At 35.3% G+C, this 15,860-nt stretch overlaps 1 protein-coding gene across 8 annotated transcripts in view; it reads right to left on the bottom strand.

Annotated features, from left to right (window-relative positions):
- The window catches only part of CACNA1E (calcium voltage-gated channel subunit alpha1 E), a 597,321-nt gene that overhangs the window by 209,755 nt on the left and 371,706 nt on the right, over nt 1–15,860 (bottom strand). The gene's annotated exons all lie outside the window — the stretch shown is intronic.

Below are 15,860 nucleotides of genomic sequence, written 5' to 3'. Positions count from 1 at the left end.
AAATGCCTTCATATTTTCTCATCATCAAGTAGACAGTTAGTGACTGATTACTAGAGTTTTATCTAGGATTATCACTTAATAAGCCCTTCTTCTGTGACTGAGAGCTTTCTCCCATCCTTCCACAAAGAACCTCATCTTCTAATCCCCTCAGGAAATAAGAAAAGCTCCATGGCCCTTATCTCTAGTAAGGCAAGAAAAGATTCAAAGTAAATCATGTCTGACTCTTCTTTTTCCTCCAAATCTAGTGTCCTTTGGAAACACAAAACCCTCTATGTTGCAGGCGGGACAGGAAGAGAAAGGAAATTTCACTAAGCATAAATTTAGGGAAAATGAATCCTTTAGTTCATGGCTGATTTTGATTTGATTTTTTAAACATCTGGTTTTGGTATTTGGGGTTTTGCAATTTTAGGATTGATCACTTCAAATGTTAGAGGATCTTTAGTGAGCAAACAATGAGTAGAGAACAGGAAACAAGTAGAAAAAATATTGGATTTTGGAGCTCAAAGACCTGGTTTTGAATCTTGTATTTGCCATTTACTACCCATATGTGTTGGGCATGTCATGGGATTACAGACTTAGAACTTGTAGGAACCTTAGATGCTATATGGTCCACATCCCTCATTTTGCAGATGAAGATCTGACTCTTAGAGATATTAAGTGAAAATAGAAGATGCAACATCTGGACCCAAATCTTTTATATTCAGGTTCAGCCAATGTCCTATTTTACCAATGGAGCTTCCCAAAGTCACTTACTTTTCGAGGTTCCATTGTCCTTCTCTGCAAAAAACAAGGGGATTGGACTCAAGCATTTCTAAGATCCCATTCAATCAAGACTCCATCCCTTCTGTTCCTCAATATCCTAAAGACCACTGTTGGATATGAAAGAAAGGAAAAATGAGGGCATTGACTGTGGTCAGATAAAAAAGTGAAGAAAGGTGGGTAGAAAGATACTCTTTCTGCAGAGAATCTTCCTCATTGACATTTTAACACCATCCCTGGGGAAAAGTAAATTAATATCTATTTCCAAAACCAAAGCGGCATATCATTTTCCTTGTATTAGTTTAGTATCAAAGTCTATAGAAATCTTCTAGTCTCTTCTCTGTCAAATTTGGTTGACCCAGCCTCATTCAGTCTCTTTGACAATGCTGAATGCTTCATTAGAAAAGTGTCCAGGGAGAATAAGTAAAGGAGAGAATAAAAAAAGGAAAGAGGAGATGAGAGAAGGCAATAGGGAAGAAGGAAAAGGAAGGAGTTGGACAGTGAGTAATTCATTTCATATACTCCCAAGTTTGAAATAGGTCCACGTTCCCAGTTTGATGCTGCTATAGCACTTTACAATCTCTCTCCCATGATGATCAATCATTATACATACTATACCAGTAAGGAATCAAACTACAAATCAGTTGCAGGAATTTTCAAAATTTTATTTTAGAAGCCCCTCAACTTCCCTACTTTGGAGGCTAAAAGTAGTTTTCCCTTTCTGAATTCTGTGAAGACTGCTTTCTCCACAGTGATCCTGGCAAGGACAGAAGAGAGTCTTTCAGTCCCCTGTGGTGAAGGAACCCACTCATATTCTGATGTATGGAGGAAAGTAATCACAAAACAAACCAATATGGTTTTTTAAGGTTTTTTTTTTTTCTTTTCTAGATCTCTATCCTTTAATATGTGTACACAAGTACATGCATGAGCCCACACACACATCCTTCAATACTTATTTAATAGGGATTATATAAAATAAGATTCCTGGATACACCAGGTATCATCTAACTGCTCAAGGGGACCTGAAATTTCCGTACTATCTGGGTTGGGTTAGTTTCCATCCCTGCTAAACTATAATAAAAAACAATCTCTGCCACTTGCAAAGCACTTAATGACTTCAAAATGCTTTATGAATATTACTTCATTCAATTCCCATGACAATTCTGTGATCGTACAAAGTATTATCATCTCAATTTTACAAATCAGGAAACAGACTTGGAGAAGTTACTTTTTCAAAGTCAATCAGTTATTTAGTGTCAAAGATGGGATCTCAACATTAGCTCTTCCACATGTCACCTAAGAATGAGGACACATCATAAATGTAAGAGTTCTCTTTTAAAGTGGGCTTTAGAGAAACTTGGAAAATACAGGAGACAAAACCATTTCTACTCCCTCCATTTTATTTTATTTTATTTATTATTGATTCAGCTAACTCCTTAACATTAGTATATTCTGGGCTCTGAATCCAGAAATGTTGGTAGGTCTGGGTAGGAGACCATAAGAGCCATAAGAGTGCTGTAGCTCCATTTTGAAAGAAAATCCCTGGTAGAATATAAGCTTTTGGGGGGAACTACTATTTCATTTTTGTCTTTTGATGTCAAGTACCTAGCACAGTAAAGTACTGATATATAGTAGAGAAAGAAAAGACAACAAACATAAACTTCTGTACTGTGTCAGGTGCTTTATTAAGCACTTTATAAATAGTATCCCATTTGATTCTTAGTAGATCTTGTTAGATACATTTAAAAAATTGTTGCATTGAATCATCAGATCAGAATCTTTTCTGATACTAAGAATGGATCTTAGCACACCCAGGAGGGAAAAAAAAAGATAAGCTCTAAAGACTATACAGTTATCCCTTCCATGTGGCAATTTTCCCCATTGCAGCTTCAATATATCAAAGATTGGCATAAAAAATTAAATGAAATTTAGGAGGGGGAGTTGTACAAAAGCTGTAGATGACATGCAAAGGCCAGCAGACAACATAGGTAAAATTTAGAAACTCAGGAATGCATAAAATATATGTATAGTCTTGCATAATATAGCCTATGATCAAATACTTACAATTTTATAAATAAGATACTATAGTTTACAAATTTTACAATAAGATACTAAAAACAAAAGCTAGAGAAAAAATTTAAATACCTTCTTTGGTATGAAAGGAGAGCCAAAAAAATTTTACACAGATTTTCTAGATTGCAGGGGTGCTGTAATTCTAACATATGTAATGTGGAAGGAATAATTGTATTTCTATGTGTTCTATGGGCATCCTATCTACTAATAAAAGTGACTTTTTTTATTGAGTCCCTGCTATATGCAAAGCATTTTGCTAGGGCTATAAGGTATGAACATTGATGATCAAGACAATTCTACTCCCCAAAAACGTATATTCATACACATGTCAAGAGATATCTAAATGATAGAGACTACTAGGTAGGGCTATAGGATTTCAGAAGGTGTGTTCCTATATGCTTGAGTGAACTAAGAAGATCTCGTGAAAAGAATCAGTCTTCTTCTAGCTTGAACAATTAGCAGTCTCCCAAGTTTGCTCCAATCTTAAAGCAGCCTCATTCCCTAGAGAGGTCTCCCGCCCTAACCAAGACATATTCACATACTGCCAAGTCCTGTATAATCACATAATTATCTAGGTATCATGCACCTGGCTGGCAGTTCTGCTGCTTTGGGCACTGATCCCATAAAATCTCCTATATCTTACAATGTCAGAACAAGCTTGTTCTTGGATAGTAGGCTTCCTAGGAGCACCACAAAACTTCAGTGTGACAGGCCACACATTGAGTCAGCCCCCTACCCTTCCCTCAGCTGCTCAAGGACATTATCAGGCAATGCTGAGTTTGAAAATAAGAATTAGCTCCTATATCTAGGGTTAAGGAAGAATTACATCAGGCCTAAATAATTGACTTGGTAGGCAAAAACAAATTCCAATAAAAACAGAAAGCACCACCCACAATCCTGGAACTATAAATAGGAAAGTTACTGTTGTCCCAGGTCACCAGATGCATCATCACTGTGACCTGGTTAAAATGGGAAATGGTTTAAAGAATTTATATGAAGGTTGTGGGTTAATAGATCTTTTAAAAAATCCAACCTCTTCCATAGATGGGAGATTATGGTGTTTGAGAGAAGGATCAGTAAAAGTTCTTTAGCTGAAGAAGGAGCAGAAATTGTAGAAGAGATTGAGAAAGTTTGGGAATTACATAAAGAGTAGAGAGAAAATTTGGAGAGAGAAAGAAGAGAATGAGGGAAAGAAATCCTTTTTTAGAAAAAGGTACAGAAATTAAATCTAAAAGAATTTTGGCATCTTCTAAGTAGAACTTTAAAAAATGTATATACTTCTTTGCACAACATGGAACCTTTACAAAAATTGACAATGTATTAGGGCACAGAGATACTCCAAACAATAATAAAAAAAGTAAAAATAGTATACATTCTTTATGGACCATGAAGGAATAAAAATAGATACCAGGTTAGGAAGCACAAACAAAATGCAGGTCCAAATGATATTTAACAATGAAATCTTTAATAATGAGTAGGTCACAGAATAAATAAGAGATACAATAATTGTGTGAAAGAAAATCATAATGATAAAACAAAATATCAAAATTTCTGAGATGTAGCTAAAAATGGCCACATGGAGAAAGATCATTATATAAAAAAGGAAAAGAGAAGCAAATACTATACAGCTTATGGTAGGAGATATATTCGTAACCAAACAGGAGATAATGAAAATTATTGAAAATAAAATTGATAATTTTGACTACATGAAACTGAAAAGCTTCAGTACATACACAAGGATTGCACCTAGGATAAGAAGTACTCAAATGGGGAGAAAATGGCAGTGTCAAATTTCTCTAATAAAGGTTTAGTATATATGATTATATAAACAGTTAACTCATACCACTATACTCAAAAGTCATTAACAGATAAATAAGTAGTCAAAGGATGTGAACAAATAATTCTCAAAAGAAGAAATACAAATTATTAACAATCATATGAAGGAATGCCCCAAATTACTAATAACAAGAAAAAGTTCACATCAAAACAACCCTGAGCTTTCATTTTACATACCTCAAATAGACCACACAAATGACAAAAGATGGAAATCAACATTGTTGGAGAGGTTGTGAAAAGTAACTAATGCCTTATTGTTGGAGCTGTGGATCAGCATGAGCATTTTGGAAACCAATACAAATAAAGTGTCTAAAATATCATTTATCTTTGACCCAGAGATTTTATTTATTAAGCTTATATACCAAAGTGACCATTGATAAGAAAATAATTCAAATACAAACCAAAAAGCCAAAACATAGGAAACAAAATGATACTCATTTTTAGGGTACCATAGTTCATGAATACAATGGAACATTTTTTACAATATAAATAATGATGAAAATGATCATTACAGAGAAGCATAGGAAGATCTATATGAACTAATGCATAGTGAGGTAAACAGTAAAATATATATATATATATACATATATATATACATGATTATTACAATAACATAAATGGAAATAACAACCACAAAATAATAAAAAGCAAATACAACAATATTAAAAAGAGCAAGTATGGCTTCAAAGAAGAGCTATGACAAGACACATGCAACCCTTTGCATATGTAAGAGGTTCATAATTATCATACGTATGCTATGCTTACTTTCAGACATTTTTAGCTTATGGATCAATTTTGTGGATTTTCTTCCTCTTTTTCTTTTTTTGTTTAAATATTATTTGTTATATGGAATGAGTGTCTGGGAGAGGGAAAAGAAGGGATACCAGGGAAAATTATAATGATGGGAAAAAAAAGACATCTATAAAATCATTTAAAAAAGAATATATGTGGCTGACATCTTGCAAATCTAATCAAAAGGACTTTAAACTGAAAAGGAAGAGAAAGGGAGAACTCATATAAATCCATCAAATTAAATAAAAAGTGGCTTAATGTAGGAAAAACAGAAGTAGAAAAGTCTTGAAATTCTCAGGCAAAAAAAAAAAAAATCCAATAAAGGAATCAACAGCCAAACCCACAGATTCAGATTTCTTTACAAAAATGCACAAAGCAGAGATAACAAGCAAAGTGAGCTGCAGTCTAACAAAAGCAGAATTTTTACTCTCTTTTACTTAATAATAATTTTAACTTTAGTGATGTATTGTCAATCTGTCTTTAAATTTCTTATGAGAGTAGAAGAATTTCAAGCATACTCTCACAGGAACTCTAAATTTAAGGACAGTATTTTAAGGTGGTCAGAGAAAGGATACAGAAAATCCTGTTGGTCTAAAATCTGTAAGAGAAGTCAGTCCAAATGGGGTTGAAATGGGTGTGCACAGAGCTGGCTTATACTAGTTTGACCAACTGCCAAATTTTCACTGTGAGCCCTCTTACCTTGAAAATCAGCAATGATACAAATTGGGAATCAATTTATTGTTTGCTAATTATCCAGAAAGAAAGTGATGGAGAAAATGTTGACAATGAAATTTAAACTACAAAGTATGTCCTGCACACTTTATTTTTGAGAACTAGCATTTAAATATTTGACAGGATACCTTTGGTAGAAAACTCTCAAGAATGAAATTCTTAAAATGTAAATAAGAAAGAAAAAGGCAGGAAATTTATCAGCTAAATTAGAAATCCCATACAGAAGGGCAGATTCCAAAACAAGTATTAGAAAAATCAATAAAAAATATAAATGTGTCATGTTTATTTTATTGTGTTGAGGGATGTTAATATAGCTTCCCCCCTCCTTCATTTGGTCTTTTTAGTTCCATTAGGAAAAAAAAGAGATGATAATTTTGGATGTATAGGGGATAAAAACAATTGCTTAAATATTATTTTAAAAGGTAGAAGAAACTGTGTCTAGATGGTCATTTTAAAAATCTGAAAAAAAAAAAGCTTTAGTATTCTACTAGCTCAAAATTATATTACCTTGGGGTACAATAAGAAAGGCATATATTAATTTTTTCTTTACTTTGACCCTCCCTGGTTTAGGTATCAAAGCTCTATATCATAAGAAGAATTTGGTACGATCTCAATTTTATTTTTGTGGACAGCTTTTATAAAATGGGAATTAATTATTCTTTGAATGATTAAGAGAATTGAATTATGTATGAATAAAAAAAGAAAAGCATATATTCAGGATTAGGGATTCCTACTGTTCTCTGCTATGGACCATCCATATCTGGACAGTTGTGTTTATTTATAAGAACTATATTTGAGAAAGTACTTAATGAAGTAGAGAATGTCTTGATGACACAGAAGGTATAGGTGAAGTGTGTGAGAGCATGCCATTTGAGAAATGGGGATGTTTAGCCAAGAGACAGAGAAGGGAACCATATAGCTTCTCTTTTGTATTGTAAGAGATATTTCCTGTAGAAGACATCTAAGCTAGTTGGTTCTAGTTGGTATCAGAGGCCTGAATGAGCAATAGTGAATGAAAGTTACGTTAGAGTTACTTTTACATTTAACCTTCAGCTAGAGGTAAGAAAAATTTCTTTAAACAATTTGGTCCAAGATGGAATACAACAAAGCCTTAAGTTCTAGTAGGCACCACAAAAAATTCTGGAGATATAAAAATATGCTAAACAACTCTGCCTTCAAGAAACTTACACTCTAATGGGAGAAGACAACTCATAGCAGTAAAATGGAAGAGTGGGAGGACGTGGTTTAGGTGCATGGTGGTATGCTGGAGAATGGAGATGTCCTGAAATGCCATGGAGGTCCAGAAACAAGCAAAGCTAACTTATCAAAGCCCATGGTGGCTTCAGGGGTAGAGTTCAGTTTTCCAGAGAAAAGAGAGTAGAGATCCTGACTTTAGCCAATGTCTATACTACATGATACTAGGATAGTGTATCTGTCAATACTGCTTTCTCCCCAATACTGTGTATTTATTAGTTGAACAAATATCTTAGATGGTATGTGAGCAAGTACAGGTATCTAGTACTATCATCACAGATTTCTTTAGCAATTCAAGACCACCCAGGCCAAGTCAATAGGACTTATTAAGTATTTATTAAATGCCAGGTATTATGCACTAAGTAAAAGAAAGCGAGAGAGGAAGGGAGAGAGGGAGGGAGGGAGAGAGATGATGATGATGAAGAAGCCAAAACAGTCCTTGCCTTTAAAGAACTCAAACTCTAATATAGAAGACAAAATATAAATAACTACATACATATAAGATATATGGTAAGTCTAAGAAGGAAGGCACTACATTATTAGGTCTATATCCTAAAGCAATCATAAAAAAAGGGGAAAGGACCTACATGTGCAAAAATGTTTGTAGCAGCCTAAATACCGTGATAGCAGTATTTAGATGTAATGGAATACTATTATTCTATGAGAAATGATAAAGAAAAGAAAAAAAATGATGAGCAATCTGATTTCAAAAAACCTAACAAGACTTACATTAATTGATGCTAAGTGAAGTGAGCAGAATCAGGAGAATATTGTACACAGTAACAGTAAGATTGTGCAATGATCAACTATGATAGTCTTATATCTTCTCAGCACTACAGTGATCTTAGACAATTCTAAAAGAATTATGATGGAAAATGCTATCCGTATACAGAGAAAAAACTATGGAAATTGCAGATTGAATGTAGATTGAAGCACCCTATTTTCACTTTTTTTTCCTCATGGCTTTTATTTTTGTTCTAATTTTTCTTTCACATGACTGATATGGAAATATGTTTAAAACAATTGTACATGTATAACATACCAGATTGTTTTCTTTCTTGGAGAGGAGGAAGATAAGAGAGGAAGGAAGAAAATTTGGCACTCAAAATCTTACAAAAATGAATGTTGAAAATTATCTTTATATGTAATTGGAAAAATAAAATACAATTAAAAAAAAAAAAAGGAAGGCACTACCATTAAGGAAGATAGGAAAATGTTTCTTTAGAAAATAAGATAGTAGCAGAGTATTGAGGAAAACCATGAGGCAAAAACAAGCAAAGACAGCATTGTAGGCCAGTAACTACCACTTCACCTCCATTTAACATTTCACATCAGATTTGATTTTATAAAGGGTTGTTTACCTCTAAGATATAGCAAAAAACAATCAGCAAACATTTACCAAGCTCTCGTTACATTAATCACTATGTTTGGTGCATGGGGGAAAAAAGTAAAAATGAAAATGCATGCTTTTAAGAAGTTTAAAATCTTTGTGGGAAACAATATATTTGAGTAAATACATATAAAGTATTTAAAAATGCCAAGTAATTTGGGACAAGCAGGTGTTAGATATGTTGACAGAAAGTAGCATCTGAGCTAAGGGGCAATAGATGGTGGATGGTGTAAAAAGATAAAGAGCACTAGGATTGTATTTCAAATTTCAAATCCTCAGACACTTATTAGCTATGTGATTCTGGGTAAATCACTTAACTCTTATTTGCCTCAGTTCCTCATCTGTAAAACAGAGATACTGGAGAAGGAAATGGCAAATCACTTCAGTATCTTTGTCAGGAAGGCCCCATAGACAAGTTCATGGGATCATGAAGAGTCAGACATAACTGAATGAGCAAGAACAAAGTACCTAAGCTGAAGGAATTAAGATGAGAAGAGAGTAAATTACAAATATAAAGCCAGAAATAAAGTATACATAAAGAACATTTGAGCAAGGATGGTAGGAGGAAAAAATGAAGAGGGAGCAGTGGCACAAAAACCGAGATGGGAGAGAGTGATCAAGTGTTGGATGCTTCAGAAAGATTTCAAAGGATGAGGCCCTAGAAAATGCCATTGGATCTGTCAATTAAGAGATTCCCAGTAATTTTAATAAGAATGTTTAGTTAAATAATGAAATTGGAAGCTAGATTACAAAGAGTTGAATAAAAAAAGTAGAAGTGAAAGCTACAAGTACAATCAGCCTTTTCCAGGATTTTGCTTATGAATTTCCTGCTCATAGAACAGAAGAGAGAATACCACTAAAGTAAGTTTTGATAACTTAGGAAAAATAAAAAGGAGTAATAAAATTTCCTAAGAACAGCATCAAGAAGACTGAAGCCTAATATATAGTAACACTTGTGATAAATACTTAACAATAACACAGACTTTTAAGAGATTGTGCTATAAGCAAGAGGATGATCAAGGAAAGGATAAGAACCCTTTCTTGTTTGAATGGAAATGACCAGATGTAAGAGGAAATACTTGAGTTGAATCTTGAAGAAATCTAAAGATTCTAAAAGGCAAAAAAATGTTTCAGATAGAAAACTCAGCTGATACAAGAGCATGGATATGAGAGATCGAATACTGGATATGGGAGAGCAAGTAACAAGTAGCAAACAAGTCAATAAATATTTGCTAAATTCTTATTATGAGGTCTGTGCTGATGCCCTCAGGGATAGTGACCTCTCCTGTCCCAGCATCAAGGAAATGGCTTTGTATATACTTTTATATATTGTTAATTGATTTATCTTTATATGTCTTCAAGTCAAATCCACTCAATAGAATATAAGATCTTTGAGGGGAGAATCTTCCATCAGGCATTTATTTGTTGAAAGAATAATGAATGGGTGAATGAGGAAGTATTTACAAAGGAAGGGGAAATAGAGAGAAGGTCAATTTTCTGAGCCTGGAAGCTTATATCCTAAGCAAGACATCCACAGGGCAGTTAGATGGTACAGTGGATAACGTGCCAGACTTGGAGACGGGAAAAATCATCTTTCCTAAGTTAAAATCTCACTTCAGATATTTCCTACCCATGTGATCCTGACCAAGCCACTTACCCCTGTTTGCCTCAGTTTATTCATCTGTAAAATGAGTTAGAGAAGGAAAGGGCAAACTTATTACCTGTGTGATCCTAGGCAAATCATTTAATCCTGTTTACCTCAGTTTACTCAACCATAAAGAGTTAGAGAATGAAATGACAAATTTCCTAGCTGTGTGACCCTGGGCAAGTCACTTAACCCTATTTGCCTCAGTTTACTCACCTGCACAGTGAGATAGAGAAGGTAATGGCAAACCACTCCAGTATCTTTGCCAAGAAACCCCAAATGGGGTCACAGAGAGTGAGATACAACCGAAAAACAACTGAACAAAAATGAGCATTGAGGGTTATAGAGAAAGTCCTGAGGTAACTCAGAGTCAGTTTCAGATGATGAGCTCATCCAAATGGATAGAGTCAGCTCCCCACCTGGGAGTAGTTATCTCTACTTTATCTCCTCTTCTCCACCTCCACACCTCCATCCAAATACACACTTAGCTGGAAGCAAATAAATGGAAATTTAGTGTGCCACTTTGGAAATTTCTCTTGGATAGTGTCAAAGAGACCATGGAAAGTATCTCTGTATAAGAGGAATAAATAGTTCCCTCTCTCTACTTAAGTAATTTATAGTAAGTACTCTAGTTGTTGTTTTTTTTCAAAACCTCTTTTCATCACCATACCCCAATGAGGGGGAGGCATAGTGATTGGAGATTTTCTCTCCTTTGCCATTGGCTTAAGGTACCACTGATTATGTTTCCCCTCATTTTAGTCACTCTAGTTCTATATGACATTAGATTAGATTTTACAAAGGGTTATTTATTTCTGATAGCTGGAAGTTGCTGGCAGGCAATAAGGGTCTCAGTTGTAGTACTAGTCTAAGAAAAAAATAATTTAATCATGTTCCCAATTAGTTTCATAAGGAAACTTATAAATTACCTTCACAGCATGAGGGATAGCTGAAAAGCCAGGCTAGGGCTTCAGGATACCTTGGAAAATCTCTTTTCTAATCAGCAATTCTCCTTATCCCAGAGTAGATGGCCAAGGACTACCTCAGAAATCTACCAATTGAAGGTAGACAGAAACTTTGTGACCTCAGTCAAAAGACTGAACCTTTATGGATCTCATTTTCCCCATTTGTAAATGAAAACTTATTTATGTTTCTAAGACAATTAGAGAGAGCTAACTCAATTGATTAGCTACCGATCTGTCCTTAGATAAACCACTTCAAGTCTCTGCTTCATCATTTCTTTAACAATTTCATTCAACAAGTATATTAAGTACTTTCTAACTAGGGGCTCTATGGAAAGAATGTCAGGCTTTCAGTCAAGAAAACTCATGTAACTGGACCTAAAACTCTATCATAAAGCAGCAGTCATCAGAACTATCTGATACTGGCTAAGAAATACCATGGTAGATCAATGGAATGGGTTAGATACATATGATACAATAATCAATGACTATAGTAATCTACTCTGATAAATCCAAAGATTCCAGCTTCTGGGATAAGAACTCACTATTAGACAAAAATTGCTGGGAAAAACTGGACAATAATATGTCAAAAAACAGCCTATTTCAGAAAGCTTGCATTCTGTTAGAAATTTAAAAGAGATTTCAGTGAGATGATACTGATAATCTTTTCTAATTCTGTTTCCTAAGTGTAAAGAGCACTGGATTTTAAGCTGAAAGACATGAATTCAAATTCTGACAGTGTCACTTAATACTTTACTAGCTTAAGAAACTCATTTAACTTTGGGAGCTTCAGAACCTTTTTTGGGGAATGAAGCATTCAGGATGATCTCTAATGTCCTATATTAGTTTAAATCTGTGATCTCATGGGTTCATATCTCTATAACACAATGACATGCAATTATAAGTAAGCATTCACACTAACAGTGACAAACATAAGAGCTACTGAAAAATGTGTGAAGTGTTTCCTGTATATGAATAGCCTAAATGCTAAGTCTGAACCATGGTTCGTAGTTTAGTTACAGAGAACAGCAAAATCAACTGCAGATTCAGGCAAATTTGCATTGTTCTCCCCAAAGATCCATCCACTCTTAACCATGGCAACTCTGCCAACATTTGCTGAATTTGCAAGCAAAAGTGACAGTTCCCTGGAAATTGAAAGTGGGGTCCCTTAGGTCAACATTTCTGTTTTCCTATTCACCAACTCCTTTTCTAATACATTCCTTGATACTGATCTTCCAGAACACTGGCTCCCCAGAAGTGTCTGACTAGGGTAGAAACTGTAGAAAATCTGCAATGCTCAATCCCATTGATGTAATACCCTGAGGTGCTTCAAGTCATTTCAAAGAGTATCATGGACCTGTTCAAAAAGTGTCAATGTCCAATTCATGAGACAGAGAGAGGAACAAAGGGAACAAAGGATGGAAGGAAGGAAGGAGAAAAAAGAGAGAGGGAGGAAGAGATAAAGGGATGTAAGAAGGGAGAGAAAAAGGGAGGTACTGGAAGACACAGAGAGAGAGAGAGTGGCAAAGACAGAGAGAGACACAGAGACAAAGAGACAGAGAGAGACAGAGACAGTGACAAAGACAGACAGAGAGAGAGAGAGAGAGAGAAAAAAAAAAGAGAGAGAGCAACAAAGAGAGAGAGAGAGAGCAACAAAGAGAGAGACAGAGACAGAGAGACACAAAGAGAGACAGAGAGAGAGAGAAAAGGAGACAGAGAGCCATAAAAAGAGAGAGAGAAAGAGACATACACACAGAGAAACAGAGATAGAGAGTGACAGAGACAGAGAGACACACAGAGAGAGACAGAGATAGAGAGAGAGAAAGAGAAAGACAGAGAGAGAGAAAGAGACAGAGAGACAGAGAGAAACAGAGACAGAAAGACACAGAGAGAGACAGATTGGGAGGTAGAGAATAATTTTGGAGTTATTCAATGATAATAACAATAACAAAAATTTATTTTTATATAGCCAATTAAAGTTTTTAATCAATAAATAAGTATTCATTAAGCACTGAGTGTTTGCCAAGCACTGTGCTAAATACTAGAATGATAAAGAAAGAGGAAGAGGGGAGTCCCTAACTTTATGGAGCTCACATTCTAATAAAGGAGAAAATATGCCAACAATTATATACATACAAGATAAAGTCAGTCATTAAGCATTTATTAAGCACCTGCTATGTGCCAGCATCTTGTTGGTGCAGTGCATAGAACACTAGTGAATAGAACATTGGGCTTAGAATCAGGAAGGTCTGAGTTCAAATTCAGCCTCAGGCATTTACTAGTTGTGTGACCCTGGGCTGACCACTTAACCCCTACTTGCCTCAGTCCCTCTTCTGTAAAATGGGGCCTCATTAGAGAAAGAAATGGCAAACTACTTCAGAATTCTTGCCAACAAAAGCCTGAAAAGTTTTACAAGACTGAATGATAATAATGTGCCAAACACTGTGCTAAATTCTGGAGATAGGAAGAAAGACAAAAGACAATCCCTTTTCTAAGGAGTTTACAGTCTAGTAGGGGTGAGGAAAGGGAACAATGTGTAAATTAAATAATAGCAAACAAGTAATATGTATACAGAATAAATTGAAAATACTTTAACCGAGACTTCAAAAATCCAGGCAAGTGAGGTAGATATGAGGACACTGGGAGAGTTCAAACATGGGAAATAAGTAAAAATACCTGGAGTGAGAAAATGAAGCACCTAATTGGAGAAGCAGCAAAAATGGCTGCATCACTAGGTTACAAAGTATTGAGGAGGAAGAAAACTAGAAACGTGGGAAAGGACAAAGTATGATTTTTAAAAGTGATGCAATATAAAAGAAGAAATATAATGAGAAAGATTAGCTGTGGGAGGACTAGAAAAACCTTTTGCATAGGGTAGGCTTGAGTTGATTCCTCTGAAACCAGGAGGCAGAGGTGAGGAAGGAGAACATTCAAAGCATGAAGGACCACCGATGAAATGCACAGAATCAGGAAAGGGACTGTCCTGAGTAAATAAATAGCAAGAAATCCAGTATTGATGGATTGTAGAATATATATGGTACGATAAAGTGGAAGATTAGAAAGGAAGGAAGGAGAAAGATTTTAAAGGGTTTTAAAAACCAGAGAGAAGAAGTAATAGGAATCCAATGGAGTCTATCAAGACAGCAGTGACAGAGTCAAACCTGAATTTTGGAAGGATCACTTCTATAATTCAGTGGAGGATGGACCAAAAAAGGAAGAGATAAGGTAGGGAAGTCAACTAGATGGCTCTTTCTATAGTTAAGATCTGTTATACTACTTAGAGGCAGCTGGAGGTTCAGAGGATAGAGCATCTGACCTGGAATTAAGAATACCCAAGTTCAAATCCCTCCTCAGATACTTCCTGGCTATATCTGACAAAATGCATCCCCTGGAGAATGAAATGGCAAACCATTCCAGTATCTTTGCTAAGAGAGCCCCAAATGAGGTCGAAATGATTGAATCCAACTGAACAACTGCACTATTTTGGGGAAATCACTTCAATGTATTCAAGCCTCCATTTTCTCATCTCTAGACTCAGTTTAATTAAATAAACATTTAAACCATCTTCTCCATGTCTGCTGTGTATTGGGCACTAGGAATATAAAGAAATTTTGGGGGAAAACTATGTCCCAAGCATTGTGTTAAGCATTGGTGATACAAATTTACAATCTAATGGGAAAGATGACAAGCAAACAAATTTGTACAAACAAACTATATACAGGATAAATAGGAAATAATTAACAGAGAAGTCAGTAGAATTCAGAAGGGTTGGGAGAGGTTTCCTATACAAAATGGATTTTATTTGGGACATAAAAAAGTCAGGAAAGACAATAGGTATTTACTAAGTAAAAGAGTTACAATGTCTGCAAATACACTTTAAAAAAATTATTTTGGTGAATGAATGGAGGATGGACTGGAGTGGGGAGAGACTTGAGGCAGACAGACCCTATAATTCCCCCCAAAAAAACCAGCCTTGAATCATGCAAAGGAAGCAGCATATAGGTCTTCAAGGTCTGTAGTCTGGGGGTCTTTCAAGGCAAGAGTTCAGGGGAAAGACTGGGAGTTTAAAGAATTGAAAAAGACATCAATTTGCTATGTATTTCCAAGTCTCTTTTGTTCCCACACTGAAAATAAGCTGCTTCGGCTTTGGGGCTCGCCTAGCTAAATGTGGACAAAGCAGCAGTCACCAGAGTAACATAAAAAACCCTAATGGCACCTCCAGTGGAGTCATTGTGCAAATCCTATATCACTCAGTTATTGTCACAACGTTTTGCCCCTTAAAATACCCAAAGTCATTTGAGCTTTTTTGAAATGGAGAGAGGTGTGGGAGTATATCTTCCCCCTAGGAGAAAGCTAAAAAGGAGGGACTTATCAGCCTTGTTGGGAAAGAATATTATATTATTAAGCTATGGCAGCTACT

Source organism: Sarcophilus harrisii, chromosome 4 (assembly GCF_902635505.1).
Source record: "Sarcophilus harrisii chromosome 4, mSarHar1.11, whole genome shotgun sequence".
Lineage (NCBI taxonomy): Eukaryota > Metazoa > Chordata > Mammalia > Dasyuromorphia > Dasyuridae > Sarcophilus > Sarcophilus harrisii.
This window is presented reverse-complemented; position numbering and strand designations above follow the sequence as displayed.